A 16,215-nucleotide genomic window follows, 5' to 3' on the forward strand; every position below is an offset into this window, starting at 1 on the left:
TATTAACTTGTATGGCATCATTTCATTATTATTGTTTATATTATTATTATTATTATTGTTAGTAGTAGTAGTAGTAGAAGTAATTTTATTTATTTTTACCATTGTTAATAATCATCAGCATTTCTATTTGTTTATAATTAATTTTAGTTAGTAATTGATTAATAATAATAGTTGATTTATTTATTGCTTATTATTATAATAATTGTTATCACTGTAGCACATAATATGCTCCCTTTTAGTGGTAGATGAGGTACAAATATGTTTCAGGCTGATGTTAAAGGGTACCCTGGGTAGCGCTTGAACAGGTGCGAGCACCAATCACAGAGATTCAGTGTTTGTCTGATGAAGCATTGTTTCAATACTTTTCTGCCCTCAAACTGAGCTTTTCAGCCTCTCTCTCTTGTGTCGCAGTTTTCAGGAAAAGCAAGAAAATGTTTTGCTCTATAATGAGCTGAAAGCTGTAGATTTACACTTCCACCTTTTATTTAGATGGTCATATCTTCTCCCAATAGCCAACAGCATAAACTAATCCTGTATTGCGTTTCAATATAATGATATATAGAAATGGTGATTACCCTCTAATTCAATTGCATAGTAATCAAATTGTAGTAATGGTGCTTATTTGGTACCCCAATTTATAGTTTTCCCAGAAATCATTAAGCAATTTACCCTTCAAATCTACTTTAAATATGCGTAAGCACAGACGCACACACACAGACTAGTATTATGGTGTATTATATGAAGCCCCAGCTGTTTGAGATGATGATGGTAGCAGAAGGACTCTTGTGAGAGTCATGGGTAAACAGAAAGAGTCCTGGCTGTCTTCTGGACACAGACTCCTTACTGTTTGCCAGGATTGGGATAAAGATGCTGGAATCAAAAGACGGCACTGAAACATATCCAAAGTTTGAGCCACATGTGTTTGCCCTTAACCTCAACAAAGCCTGCTTCCGAATGTCTGGAATATCAGCCTATCTGTACATTTTGGAACATTGTGAGGAGGGGCTAAAGTCTACAGAGTCTTTGCAAGCACACTTGTTTTGTTTGTGCCATTTACTTGGTGCATGACTGCAGCATGTCAACAGCCTAATGTAATCACTTACTTTCTGTTTGCTTTCATAAAGGGTTTTACATGCATTAAATGCTGTAATGAATCAGGTCCACGGATAGAGTTGCCTAAGACCCTCCCATCTGCGCCTCTTTTCAAACTTTCTTAATATTGCCGTGACATCCAGGCGATCATTTTGGATGCATTTATTGTGTACAGCTGTAAAGTGTTACCTACCGTTCAGTGTTACCTGAATAGCACACCGAGTGCCAATGCCACTCTCAAGCTGTGAAGAGCTCTCATAATACTACTGGCATTGTGGGTATTCATGACGTGCCATTCGGCACAATATCAGTGGTGTGATTTCTGCTCACTATAAGCCCGCTATCCCAGATCTCCCAGTCGCCGAGGCATGGCCGGTTCTCATGCTCCCTTAAAAGCCACATATGCAGGCTAAGAGTCTTCTACCGCCCAGGGCTGCGCAGCATCCACTTAGGCACTGACAGTGCTCGATAACCCAATCTCTAGGGGGCTTGTGGCGGAGACTGATCTAACAGGCTCACAGTGATGTGATGTGAGCCTCATGTCTGTGTCCATGGTGGGCATTTCATTTATTTCTCTCTCTGTCTGTAACTGCCAGAACAGCTGTATGTCTTTTGGAAAGCTCTTCCTTTGATATGTTTGGAGTGAAGGCGAAACCACTCATTTCTCACTAGGAGGATGGAGAATGAGCTGAAAGGTCTCTGTCTGCACTTCATAGAGACAGAACAGTAGTAAAGAGCTTGGAGTGAGTGAATGTGTTCATGTATGATGAAATTAGTTTACTGTTAGAGATGAGTGGACTGCTAGTTTCATCAATGATATTTGGGGAAGAAATTCCTCTGAAGTCATACTAATTATTAGCTTTAGTGTTAGTTTTTGGATGTGTATTTAGGGACTTCTTGTTTCTGTAGATAAGTTTGCCTTGTACTCTGGACCTAATCACTGTCCCGCCGCTAGACACTAGTCTTTGGAGCCATCTTTGAGTGGAAGCTTTTTTATAACCTTTATAAAACCTTTTTATAAATAAATCCAGTTTCTGCCAACCCAGATGTTAGCATTACCATGGGGCCGGAATCACAAAACATTCTTAAGAATAAAATTCTTCTTAACTGCTATTTTCTTCTTATTTTCTAACTTAAGAAAAGATAAGAATATTTTGTATTCCCAAAAACATTTCTTAAGATTGTTTTTAACAACACATTTAATAAGTATTCAGATTCCTGAAAAGAAGGTTCTTAAAAATAATCGTGAATATCTTCTTAGTTAGCCTCCAACCTCCAACCTGTCTTAAATCCCGAAAAGTGAGATGTCAAATGAATTTATTGGGTTGTTTCAAAGATTATGCATTACAAGATAACACAAGCTACTTATAATACATATTACTAGTTGCAGGAATGTGGATATCATTAAAACAGTGATCACTAGAGTGATACATGATGCTTTCTAGAGAGAGAGCAAGAAAGACAACTAAGGATCCTGCAACTCTTTCAATCTTTATTTCAAATCTACAAGTTGGAAAGTTTGAGTTAGAGTAGTTTGGAAGAGCATGAGTATAAACTCAACAAGGCTGTAAAAGCGGACTAATGAGTAGTTGAGTTTTAATGAGACGTTTAATGTCCTAGACAACCTCTGTCTTTTAAGGTATGTTAAAGCTTGAAATAAATTACAGGATATTACTGATCTGTTTTATGTAGTAAAAATATTTTGAGCTTGTGTAAACCACAGACCATATTTCAGACATTTAACCCCAAAAAAGACATAATAATTGAATTCTGAACGATGGAACTAGAAGTTCAAATATGATATCTCGTTTCCGGGGTTTAGGACTCGTTCCAGCAGCACTCTATACTGTATATACAATATATTACATGATAGAAATAATATAGATATTATGCCTGATTCTATTTTATTGTAAATGGTATTTCCGTTTTCATAGATAATATTTATGGATCATCAAAAGTAGGTATGTAATATAGTTTGTTTGACAAAATCTCAAGATCTCAACAATTAGGCGAGCCCAAAAGCTAAACAGTGTGCTAGCATGCACCCCATGAAGGCCCAATAGTCTTCATCTTGTTCTGTATGTGTTCTGAGGTACTGACTCCACTGGCATGGTGCATAATTTACCAATGATTGACGGTAATGATGGTCCATGACTACACTTGCTGCTCCCATTCCGTTCAATTCCATACTTTGAAAATGAAAATGCACAAAAGTTAATAAAAGACCCCACTAACCATTTTTATCTCTTGCTCCCTCTTTCACACACTAACACACATAGGCATACATGAAATAGCTGAGTGAAACGGAAGCGGGAACCTTCACGCCACTTGGCCGGCACATGTGGACAAGCCAGTGCTGACTGGCTGCTTCACTGTCACCGGCTGATAGCCAGGCTTTAATGGAAAAGATACAGCCCAGCCAAAGACTGGAAATCATTTCTACGATAAAGTTATATGTTCAGCCTTGAACAACTGCGAGATAATGTTTGGCTTCATTATAATTCCCAGTGTGTTTAAACAGGCAGCCCAGAATGCAAACAAAAGCAGATGAAATTTGAAAAGTATTATCAATATTGCAGATAGCGGATGCCCTTTCCAATCAGAAGAACCGTATCTCGCATAGCAAATTTATGGTTGACTAGTTCATTCGTTTCTATTAGCCTGTTGTATGTTTCTCTCTTCCTCATATATATTTATGTGGAATTTATGAGTGGGCCAAACAAACTGTCATTAGATATTCCTTTAATTCACTAAGCTGGCCTGCTAAAGGTAGCTGGGTACATTTAAAAGGCATTAGTTTGCTTTGACTGATATTTTTCTGAACTCTCTCCAAAGGACCATCCGTCACGTGCCCCGGCCATAGTCCAGCTTGCTTGTTGCATCACTCTGCGTTTAAGTGTGTGTGTGAGTGTATGACGGATAGAGACCCTGTGTGTGTTTCTGTGAGTAATTCTCTCTGTGTGCACCACTGCGGCTCCTTCACACGCACTCAACGTATTCTGCGAGTCTCTTAATAGCAAGCTGCTGGAGCAAAATAATTGTCATTTTCCAGCCACTGGGCCTAAAGTCATATAACATAATGAAATGTCTAAAAAAGTGAAAGGGTGGGGGTGGTTTGTGTATATGTATTTCTATGTGGTGCTTTGGCTTTGTCTCAGTGCATGGGAGGTCTGCTGAATCAAATGCTGTGCCACTTGAATAATTTACTGCATACCTTGGAATGGGTGTGTGCATGTTTGTATGGGTATTCAAGAGTGCCAGCAAGGTGAAATGTCTAAATATTGTATATGCCCACTCCAAAGTGTGTTTGTGCACGCTGTGATATATATCCTGGGGATCTTGATACAACATTCAATACGGTCCTGCTGGACAGATTAGACTGCTAACAGAGGAAGCCAATGTGCGGCAGGAACCGGTGATATGTGCCTTAGCACTAAGTGTTCTGGGACAGGCTGATGGGTTGATTTAAGCCGGGGTGGGAGCAAGTGGAGATAAATGTTAGTGATGCTTCTCATTTTTTCTACTTCAGCAGATCCATCAACTGGTATTGAGGGTAATGAGTAAGGGGTGGAGGTGAACACATTAGAGAGGGCTGACCTTGCCCACAAAGAGTAAGAGCGTTTTAAATGCCCCATGAAGCTTGTCCCCCCACCTGTAAAGTCATCATAGGGATTGTGTGAGGTTTAAAGAATCTTTTTTCAATGCAAGAGTAGCTGAAAAAATGAATGCGATGAATGCATTTCAGAGCATGTGTAGCCTGACATTCGTTTCTATACAGGTTTTTCAAAACAAGCAATATTTTTGCATGATAATTTGGTACCAATAGTGGTAGAGGATCACCTTTAAAGATGCATCAAATTATGTTGCAATTACATAATTGCAAAAGCATATATTGGTAAATTTCACAACACCTGTCATGAAATGTTTAGTTAATATTTGAATCACAAAACCAAAGGGAAAAATATATATATATAAAAATACAAATATTAATTAAAAAAATAATTAAGAAAACTTTGCAAAATTAAAATGTTTTGATTAGTTTTATCATAAGCATATATTGATTTTCAAGTTCACCCCCCCCCCCCCCCCCCCCCACACACAAAAAAATATATATATATATTTGGGGGGGGGGGGGGGGGGGGTGACATGTGAACTTGAAAATCAATATATGCCTATGTAAAACTAATCAAACCATTTTAATTATATAAATATATAGGTTTTTTTTTTTCTTTTACATATTTTCCCATTCTGACTATTTTCAATACAATGAAGGGTTACACTTATGCTCCACATTAGACATTCTACTAAATATAGGTCACTTTACATATACATGTCAATTAACTCTCATTAGACTGTAGTAGGTTACACTTTATTTTAAGGTGTCATTGTTACAGTGTAATTATATATTTAAGTACTGGGTAATATTAATTAACAACATGTACTTACTCTAGGGTTAGGGTATAGGATTAGGATTTGGTTGATGTTTAGTTGCATGTTATTATGCATATTTTACTGTTATTACTATGGTAAGTACATGTAACATAAGTAACAAGCACACTGTAAAATAAAGTGGTACCTTGTTATAGACTGTTAGGTTAGGGTTAGGGGTTCGGTTAAATGGAATAAGTTGACATGTAGTTGAAAAGTTACTTATAGTCAGTGAAATGTCTGTTGTGGGACCATCAAAATAAAGTGTTTGCAGATATTAAGCAGACAGTCTACTTGTACTCTAATGACTGGTAGTTGACATGTAGTTGCAAAGTTACTTATAGTTAGTAAAATGTCTTAAGTGAACTATCGCAGTAAAGTGTTACCCAATTAGGCACATATTTCTAAATTTTCATTTCTGTATCATCTGTATAGTGATTTTCATTGATCAGTCTTTCTGTATTAGTTAAACTGTTAAAATTAATGATAGGTAGTACAACAAATGTAAAATATATGTATTAATCTTTTATATGTTACAGTTAGTGAGAATACAACTTTTGGATTACAATAATACGAAGTTGGTTGTAAAATGAATACACAATCCAATGGTCCTAATAGAAGACTTTCTTTGCTTTTATGCTTTTTCTTTTGTTTTGATTTTTGGGTTAAAATGCAACTTAGACACATCTTCATAACATTCACCTATGTATGTGTTATGTATTCATAGAGTGCATAGCTTCATGACAAATGTAGTTATTCACTGGTTGCTGGTCTTGACGTCTGTGTAGGTGTGTGGGTGAGGACTGAGAGGTTGCTGCTCTAATGGAGACACAGGTTTATTGACAATGAAACGGTTTGGCTGTATCTGCAGTGGGCTGCCTGCTGCCTGTGATATACTGGAGCCAGAGTCTAGTCAAGGCTGGCATACACCATCCAGTGCTGACAGCAGCAGACACACACACATACACACACACACACACACACACACACACACACACACACACACACACACACACACACACACACACACAGACACACACACACACACACACACACACACACACACACACACACACACACACAGACACAGCTGCTCTGGAGCAGCATAAAATTCTAAAACACTGTCTTACATACGCACACATATATACACTTTCAAAGATTCAGGCTAACCTGCTGGACATTAACAGAACAATTTTGGGCATAAATGTCCTTTCTTCGCCTATGTTGACTATTACTTTGAAATGTACCACTCTTGCATGGCAAAACACATCTGTCAGCCTTAGACTGCTCAGTTTTAGCAAGATATGAAAACAATAGATGCTCTGTTCTAGAACTTAGTGAGGCCTACAAGGGCAGCATTTTAAAGCAGCATAGGCGTAAACTGTAAGGTTATGTTTTATTGTGCCTATATAGGCAGAAAGGCAACACATAGGTTTTGAAACAGAGCTAGTTTCAGAGATCTAGGTGATATGACATCAATTTAGTTTAGGAATGCACAAAATATCATTACCACATCAGTTGATTTTCGGATATATATTGGTTGATATTGGATATTCATGCATTCATGTTTATGTTTTACCTTTGCTGCCATCTAACACTCAAAATTATTTTAAAACACTATTAATAAAATAACACTTTTACATGCATTTTATATAAATATACATTTTTATACGGTGCATTATAATTTTGTGATGCCTTAATATACTTGTAGCTTTTGAAAATAATTAATGTTTCTTTTTACGGTTTTCTTCCTAATTTATATAGAAGAAATAGTATAGAATTCTAATATTGACCATTTATCAGTTTTAGCCATAACATAAGAATTATTACCGGACAGATTTATATATATATATATATATAAGTTATGTACTTCATCAGATCTTCATAGTGTATGCAATGATTACAAATATTGCCAATTTTGAATAATGATATTTCTTAATAATAATAATAATATTATCAAATAATTGAATAGTGTTTAGTTTTTGTTGTTGTTGTTATTACCAAACACAATAATATGCAAAGTAAAGTCAGGATTAATGACAGAGTAATGGTTAGCAGATGTTTATTGCAGGCAGTATGAGAGGGATACATGTGGAATACGTCAGTGACTTGTATCATTTACAAGTGTTGTGCAATAGCAGCTTTATTTTCTTTAGATATTACAGAACCATTGAAGGCTAGCAGTGTTTTGTGGCGACTGCCCTTGTAATCTTTATTAAAGGTCATCTTTTACACACACGCCTCGCGCTGGGTGTTCTTCATATATATAGTCTGTCTCCATGTCAGATTAAAAAGGAAGTAAGGGCTTGCAAGAAGAATAAAGAACTCTTTCCAAGAAGTATTAGTTCCTTTTTAATTTTAGCGGGATGAGGAACCCAGAATTTAAATGAAAGAATCGGTTTTCATCCAGCTAATAGTAATCCATAATCCAGCCAACGTGTCTTAACCACAATGTGGTTGGTCTGATTAACTTTAATGCTTTTCCTCTCAATTTATTGAAATGTTGGAATGAGCACATTTGGTTTGAAAGTCTCTCTCTCCCTCTGTCGCTCTATCTCTCTCTGTGAGCGAGAGAAAGATAGACTGTGAAAGTGAACGAGAGGAGGGGTGGAGAGGGAGAAAATATAACTTTAAGAGCAGGATGGCACAGTCATTAAATATGTTTCATTCCCTCAGACAATGGGGGGTATGTGAGCCCATCGAAGATGCATTTTAAGGATAGTGTTGGCTCTTTAATATTTCAACCGATTTAAAAAAAAAATCATCACAGAGAAAGGGCAAAAATGCTAGTTGAAAAAAAAAATAATAATTAAACAGGCGAGTTTCATTTTCTGCCACACTTCAAATGAATTTCTGTAATGATCTCAAAACCTGCGAAAGGCAAATCCAATCAAACAATATCTAGTGGGTTTCATTTTCCCCTGCATAGCGATGACCCCCTTTGTCAAAGGGTGAGCCGGGGAGACTGTAGGTCGCCATAGCCATCCAAATGAAGGAGACAATTTAGCGTAGTTAAAGCTATTATCCCACTACTGTGTGTGTGTGCGCATGCTTCTACGCCTGTGTCGACGCTATAGCTTTAACATTTTGGGGCTTTGATATGAGTCATTGTAAATGATGCCACGGAAGGTCAATTGCCGAGTTCAAAATGGCTGATGGAGGGAGGGAAAAATATTATGTTGTTTTTCTGCTTTCATGCTTCTGCTTTTTCATCCCTCCCAGTCTCTCCAGACACAGCACTGCATTTATTTAAAAAAGCGAACATTTATTCAGTCAGCCTGTGTCATTAATATAATACTGCATAAATAACACTCAGGTCTCTGTGTTTGAAGAGTGTGACATGAGCCCATTGTTTTTACTCTTTTTACCTTTAACCATTTGGCGGGTAATCACGCATAAGAAGGAAGAATAAGCCACGAGTGAATGAGCAGCAATGGTCCACTGACCTTTTACTGCTCATTATTGGACAACCCGAAAAGAAAAGAAAAAAAACAAAGAAAAAAAATCTCCTAAATCTTCAGGGAATCTTTAATCAGTGCACTCAATGACCGTTATTTTTCTTTTTTGATTATTATTATTTCTGTGGCCATTGTCCTGTGGCTGTGCGACTCACAATATTGTTGCGTTCAATGTGCGGAGGAAAGGAAGTCTCAGGACGGATGTTGGAGGTCTGACTCTGAGGTTGTGGTAATCTTTGTCACCGGGGGGCACTCTGCTGCGTTTGGCCTTTGGGCCTGCAGGTGTGCAGTCCTCCACTCTTTTACAGGAAGCATCAAGAGACTCATTGCACAACTGCGCACGCCCCCATATGTATATATGTAGATGCTTACAGAGAGTTAGAGAGAGAGAGAGAGAGAGAGAGAGAGAGAGAGAGAGAGAGAGAGAGAGAGAGAGAGAGAGAAGGTCTGTGGTTCTGGAAACTTTCGAGATCACATTACTAGAAGTACTAAAACTTCATAATATGACAGCACACACACACACACAACCTCTGGAAAATATGCCAAACAAGCATTACACTAATCACTACTTTGAAATAGGGAGGCTATTTATATATTATGCATTGTGCACTATGTGCAGTCCTGGGAGAGAAGAGAAAAGAAAAATTGATATCAGATGAAAATGAACACTCTGTAAAGCACATTAACTATCTCAGGTTTGGGAGCACATGCTGACTGCCAAATGGGACACCCCTGTGGAAAGCAAAATGGTCTCTCCCACAATTAATGTGGCGCACCTGTGATGGTTGATAAAGACTGCCGCACTGTGCACAGGTGTGGAACATTAATTCTGGGGGTGTTCCTTGAAAAGACGAGCCCCCCTCCACCTCTACCACCAGCACCTCTCCGCCCTCCACCCTCTCCTCCCCCACCTTTGGAGAGCGAAAAAGCGAGAAAACAACGCTGCCGTTCATTCGGAGTGATCTGTGTGCAAAAGTATGCAAATGAATATGCGGCATGCTAATCAATCCTGTCCTTCACACAGACTGAAGGGGAAGAAGAAGTATGGAGAACGATGGAGTGAATCGGGCCTGAGAGGGAATATGGGATGAGGGAAATTAGCTAGGATTTGCTTTTTTCAACATGTTTATGTTGCAATTTCACCTATTTGCATTGGTCACCTATTCCAGATAGATAGTGATCGATGTGGCCAAATCTATCCGGTTGTTCATACACTGCCGCTTGGCGTCGATAAGATTTTTTTTTTAAATGATTATCTTATGCTCACCGGATTTATTTGATTAGAAATACAGTAAACACAATAATATTTCAATACATTTCTTAAATGTAATTTCTTATTTTGAAATCATTCTAATATACTGATTTGGTATGCAATAATTGTTTCTTATCATTATCCATCGTAATAAATTTTTTTTCAGGATTATTAAAACATAGAAAGTTCAAAAGAACAGCATTTAATTGAATTTTTTTTTTTTTTTTATGCAAATACACAAAAAGTCTCTACTGTCAATTTTGATCAATTTAATGTGCTGAATAAAAGTATATGTATGTATATATATATATATATATATATATATATATATATATAAACATTTAAATGGTAGGTTACGTAATCTTCTTTTAAAGAGATCCCTAATTTCCATGTAAGCAAGCAGTCAAGGATAAGATGCAAGTGTGGAGCAAGTGCAATAGACTCTTCTACCCCTCTTAGGCTGCGTTCCAGTCCAAAATTGTCATGCCCTTTAATCGCTAACTTCCCTCCGTTTTGTTCACTCGAATGTACGTCATTGCTTACGATGCATGAGTGCCCACTACTGGCGGAACCTTTGCAATAGGCTGAATTGGAAGCCCTTAATAACTTAGAATCCACTATGGGGGTTGATTCATAATTTATTTGTTTTCCTTACGAAATTGTTGTGTGTTTGAGTTGTTTAATAAAAAAAAAATATATATATATATATATATATCATAGAGTTGTTTGTGGTGGCGTCACAATCGTGTTGCATTGTGGTACATGGAGCTGCCTGAAGTGTACATATGAAGTAGACTCGCTCCCTCGGTCAAAATCGAGGGAGTGAGGGTCTGTCCATATAAACTTCCCTCGTCCACTTCACGAAGTGGAACGCACTTCAAAATGGCGGCAGGGATTCCCCCGAGGGGAAGTGCTTAGGGAAGTTTGCAAGTGCGTGTCTAAAAGTGGACTGGAACGCAGCCATGGTTACTGTTTCTAACTCAGACAAGCTTTACAGAACATCCTTTAGGAATGATCTGGAGGCGTGTGTAGTAAAACATTGGTTGTAGTAAAATTTGCTCATATAGTGGTAAACATTGATTGAGTGTTGGGCTGGAATGATATTGTAACATTCCAAAGCATTTTATCACTTTATCTTTTCTTTTAAACAGATTGGTAAATTATGCAGTAATATTATGTAAAATCTGGAGACTGCACATCAGAATCGAGACGCATGTTTCTCGTAGCCTCATTTGAAAGTGATTATAACTGATAGTCAACAGAACTGTTCTTAAAGGAGTCATGACCTGTAATTTTCACTTTTCCACGAGAAGAAATGTATGTTATGATTGCCTAACGATTATACACTGGCCGGGAAGCCGATATTTAAAAGTGAAGCGTTTGTTTACCCCTGGGTTCGTCAACCAGCCCACGTGCACGCGCACGCGCACTCAAATACGTGATGTTAATTTCTGCGCCGACTTGACGTCAAGTCGGCGCAGGATATACCATATATGAACACCGCAGACCTATGCTGCAGGAAGCCCACCCTGCCCCTCTCCCCCTGCCCCTCTCCCCCTCATATTCAGTCGAGGGCCGCCATTACTGAATTCCGATTCGAAGTACGCACTCGACCGTGAAAGATGCAGAAACGTTCACAACTTGCGCCATGATGTCATTTTGGAATGATATGCTGAAGCGTTACCTGCGGTGTCAACCCCCCTCCTTCCTGCCACCAATCAACGCGCCCCTCATTTGCATTATTACACAGGGTTCCCGCGGGGTCTTAAAAAGTCTTAAAATGTCTTAAATTCTGAACTTTAAATTTAAGGCCTTAAAACGTCTTAAAAACAGCCAGATTTTCATCCGCGGTCTTAAATTTCATTTAGTCAGGTCTTAAAAAAGATTTTACCCTCATCATTTCCAGAAACGCTAGCCGCATTAAGTTATTACAGAGTAGCAAAAAAAGTATCGAAGTCGCTCGCCAAGAGGCAGTTCACATATCGCGTCTTTTTCGCGCTCAAGTTCATTCAAATGTAGGCGCGCGGTAAGCGCGCTTATAATTGAAGCGACGCACTCGTTTTTTTTCCAGGCGCAGCGACATGAAAAAAGACATGAAGGATGCGGGTGCACCCAAACACTACGGGTGTTTTTCTCTTCTCCGTAAATAAATCTTGTAGCAGAGCTACAGCAAGCGTTTTTCGGCGGTGGAAATCCATTAGCCACTAAAACTTTTTTGTCATTGTGGAGTTGCATAGCAACGACAGACGCCACGGTAAGCTAAAGTGTATTGTAAATGTCACTAAATCATTTTTTATAAAAAGAATGAGTCAAAAAAGATAAATTAAAGTCTGAAATATGTGAGGTTTATCTTTTTATAAAAACCTTTTTTGTCAATTTTATTTGAACTTGTACATGTTAGTATATAACATGTTGCAAGCAGGCCCGGTTCTACGGGGGTGCTTGAGGGTGCTAAGCACCCTCAAATAAAAGTGAAAGCACCCTCAGATGAAAAATTATTAATAGCACACATAAACGAGATTTTGCCGAAAATAAAACACTGACGGATTTCACACTCTTGCCTATAATATTAAATTATTATTGCCATAATAAAATTAAACAAATATATATATATTAAATAAATTATTTCGTTATGCTTTCATGTTTAATGCATTGTAGTTGTCCTTTCGTGATCGCGATACGCAAAAGGTGAAGCTGTCTCTTTAATTGCCCACTTTGCTTGCGTGCGTGCTTCCCGCTCAGAAATTTTGTTAGCTGACTTTCTGAGACGGGGCTTTAGGTAACGTAAAAATAAGTGTCCATTTTTAATCATCATGGACATAAGAAAATGGCTTTTTTTAACCTTTTTTTTCCACTGCCCAGGGACAAGCATGTGAAGAGTCAGTGGCTACAGTTAATATTTAACTGTAGCCACTGTAACTATTGTAACTGTAAATAACTGTAAATATTAACAACAAGGGTATCACCACAGTGTAAGTAGGCTATGTGTGGCATGTTTTAATGTTTTGCAAAGTGAAGATTGCTGCTTGTTTACATGCTATTCTATAATTTACTGCCAGATCGTATATTGTTTAACATAACAGCAATAACAGTAGTATTGTTGTATACAACATCCCCAATTTTGAGATACTATGTTTCAGACTGATGACTGAGCTATTTCCTACGATTATGTAAGCAGCACCCTCACTATATTCAGAAGCACCCTCAGTGATTTGGTTCTAGAACCGGGCCTGGTTGCAAGACACTTTTAATATCTGGCTATCATTTTTAATCGTATTATTTTAATGTTTATGTTAGTGCGTATTGATGCTAATTTTATTTGTTATTTGCTGTTTTTCGACATAAAACTTGGTGAATTGATTTCATTGTGTAGTATTAGTACTTTTTGAACAGGATTCTGTGATAAAAGTGATCATTTTTGGCACTATAATAATTAAATGAAATGTTCATGCCATTTCATCTCTAGTTATGATCAACTATGATCAACTAAAATCAACTAATTATGTGTTTTTTACAGTAGGCCTATAATATGCAAAGTACAATTTTCTATAAAAAAAATTATATCTGATTCTGTTCTTTTCTCTGACGCGTTGTTGGGTCTGGAAGGTTACTAATGTGATTGCTTTATCTGTAAATTAAGTTAATGCTTTTTCAATTACTGAATTCATTGAAATAAAATGAATTCTTTGATTTGAATATTTTTTGGCAATGTGTCGTGTAGGTCTTAAATTTCAATCTTTATGGTCTTAAAATGTCTTAAAAAGGTCTTAAATTTGACTAACTGAAACCTGCAGGAACCCTGATTACAATGACCGTCCACGACAGCCAAAATATCGCATCAGATCTCGCGAGACAATAATGCCTTCAGAAATAAGGGTCAGAGGAGCTCTGTGTTTATTTTTTTTCCACTTTTTTTTTACTTTTCTTTTTTAGAAGGGCCTGAAAGACTATAATAGAGCGTGGGTATCCAAGGTAATACTAGGTTATGACTCCTTTAACATTTCTACAGCACATTCACAATGGTGCTTCAAAAGGTTTTGTTACTACTGACATAATAGTGTCATGAATCAGCATGTAAATTAAGTGAAGTAACATTATTAGAGAAAATATATATTTTTTTTAACGATACATGTTTTTTTGGAAATGAAGAGTGACAGTTTAATCCACAGCAGGCAAGTGACCCGTAAACAACATTTTAACATATTTTTGGATAATTTCCCAGACATTTGCATTTAAAACTATCCAACTAATCCTCATAGTCATATTAAAAAGAGCAAAAGCTTGCCTGAAAAAATAGCATACAAACAGCAGTTGCTAAGGTTATATTAGTCAGTAACATTTTTAAGGCAAGGCTTATTATTCAAGAGTCAACTGCCAGATTGGGCAAAGACAACGTTCAGCTGGCATTTGTAAGTTTGCATATAGCAGGAGAATAGAAAAATTATGATTTATATCCATTTTGCGGAGACACATTTTTGTGATAAATAGTACCTGGCATTAGCAAAGGAGGAAAGAAAATTCAGTTTGGCTTACAGATCAGAGGGCTTCTGAGAACAAGAGTGAGAAATGGAGAAAAAAGGGGTGTGTGACTTTGTATTTGGGCCAGTAGATGTCCCCTCACAGCAGATCACTGGCGTCTAGACTCAGTAGCAGTGTTAGCACACACAGGAGCATCAGATGCAATTCAGTGTGAGTGCATGGGAAAAAACAGATATACATGCGTTTGTGTTGTACGGTGCACAGAGACTTCTGTGGTTATTAGTGAATGCATCGTGTTGTGGGTTAAACCATACATCAGCAAAGTGTGAATTTTATCAAATAATCAGGGTATTGAACCACTGCCGGCCCACTATAGTATTGACTGAAGAGTGTGAAAGGGGTAATAAATTACTACATGGAGAGTGGGAGCGCGTGTGTGTGTGTGTGCGCGCACGTGTGCGTGACAGATTCTGTGGTGATCTCAGATGTCACAGAGCAGCAAACCACAACCTGCATTATAGCTTCCCAGCCTCTCAGCATGAGCATCTGCAATATTACGAATGCTAATATAACGCTAAACTGATTAATAATTAAACAATTACGGTCATGAATCAATAACTTCTGCACTTTTTTTTTCATTTGTAAATTACAGCAAATAAACAAGGACAGAGAATTACAAAGTCAAATTTGCAAAGGGAAAAAAGTCATATCCGTTTCATCCGTCTATAAAATTAGAGAGGAAAAAATAAACATTAAAAATGCTCTTTGTGAAAGTTTTCCTCTCTTCAATTAGCAAAAGTAGACCACTATCTGTTTTTTGAACATTTTTTTTTTTCTGAATAAAATTGGTTTAGTTTCTCCCCCCCTCAAACGCGATCTATTTTGCAATGAGAGCAATAGACGAGCTCTTTCCAAACAAACTCTTACTGTGTGAGCCGTCCCCAACGGGATGTTATTAGACACTTGTGAAACGACATAATAGCACCGTCTGTTTCCAGTTAATAAGTATCATTGCTTAATACAATACACTTGCCAGCAGAGACAAGTGAGTCCTGACATGTAATAAAGTGGTGTTACATAGATTTATTTCACAGCATTAGGCTCTATAAAACTTCCATGACTAAAGCAAATGAAGCCACTTTTAGGCAGGTGCTGATAAGATGATATTACGGCTGTTTGCATTAGCTGATATTGTGCAGTGTGCAGTTGAAACGAATGTGATGAAACAAAATCATTAACGTGTGTGTGTGGGTTTTGACTGTGTTTTTAATGCCTTTACAGTCTCTCTCACTCGTCCCCCTCAGATGCCACTGCGGTATGTTCACGGGGACAAGGATGAAAACATAAACAAATCTCCGATAAGAAATATGACATGGATATCAGCATGCAAAAGAAGCTGAAAGCTGGGAGCGCAGACAGTCAGATTAATGATAAATTACAAGGACTAGCCTTGTTTATAGTAGTAATTTTCCCTCCCTGCACCTGCTCGCTTTCCCCCTGGCCTAA

General features: G+C 37.7%; 1 long non-coding RNA gene across 1 annotated transcript in view; it reads left to right on the plus strand.

Moving 5' to 3' along the window:
- Positions 1 to 16,215, plus strand: part of LOC311079285 — a 93,568-nt gene that overhangs the window by 48,889 nt on the left and 28,464 nt on the right. The window lies entirely within an intron of this gene.

Source organism: Abramis brama, assembly GCF_963993115.1.
Source record: "Abramis brama genome assembly, chromosome: 3".
Taxonomy (NCBI): domain Eukaryota; kingdom Metazoa; phylum Chordata; class Actinopteri; order Cypriniformes; family Leuciscidae; genus Abramis; species Abramis brama.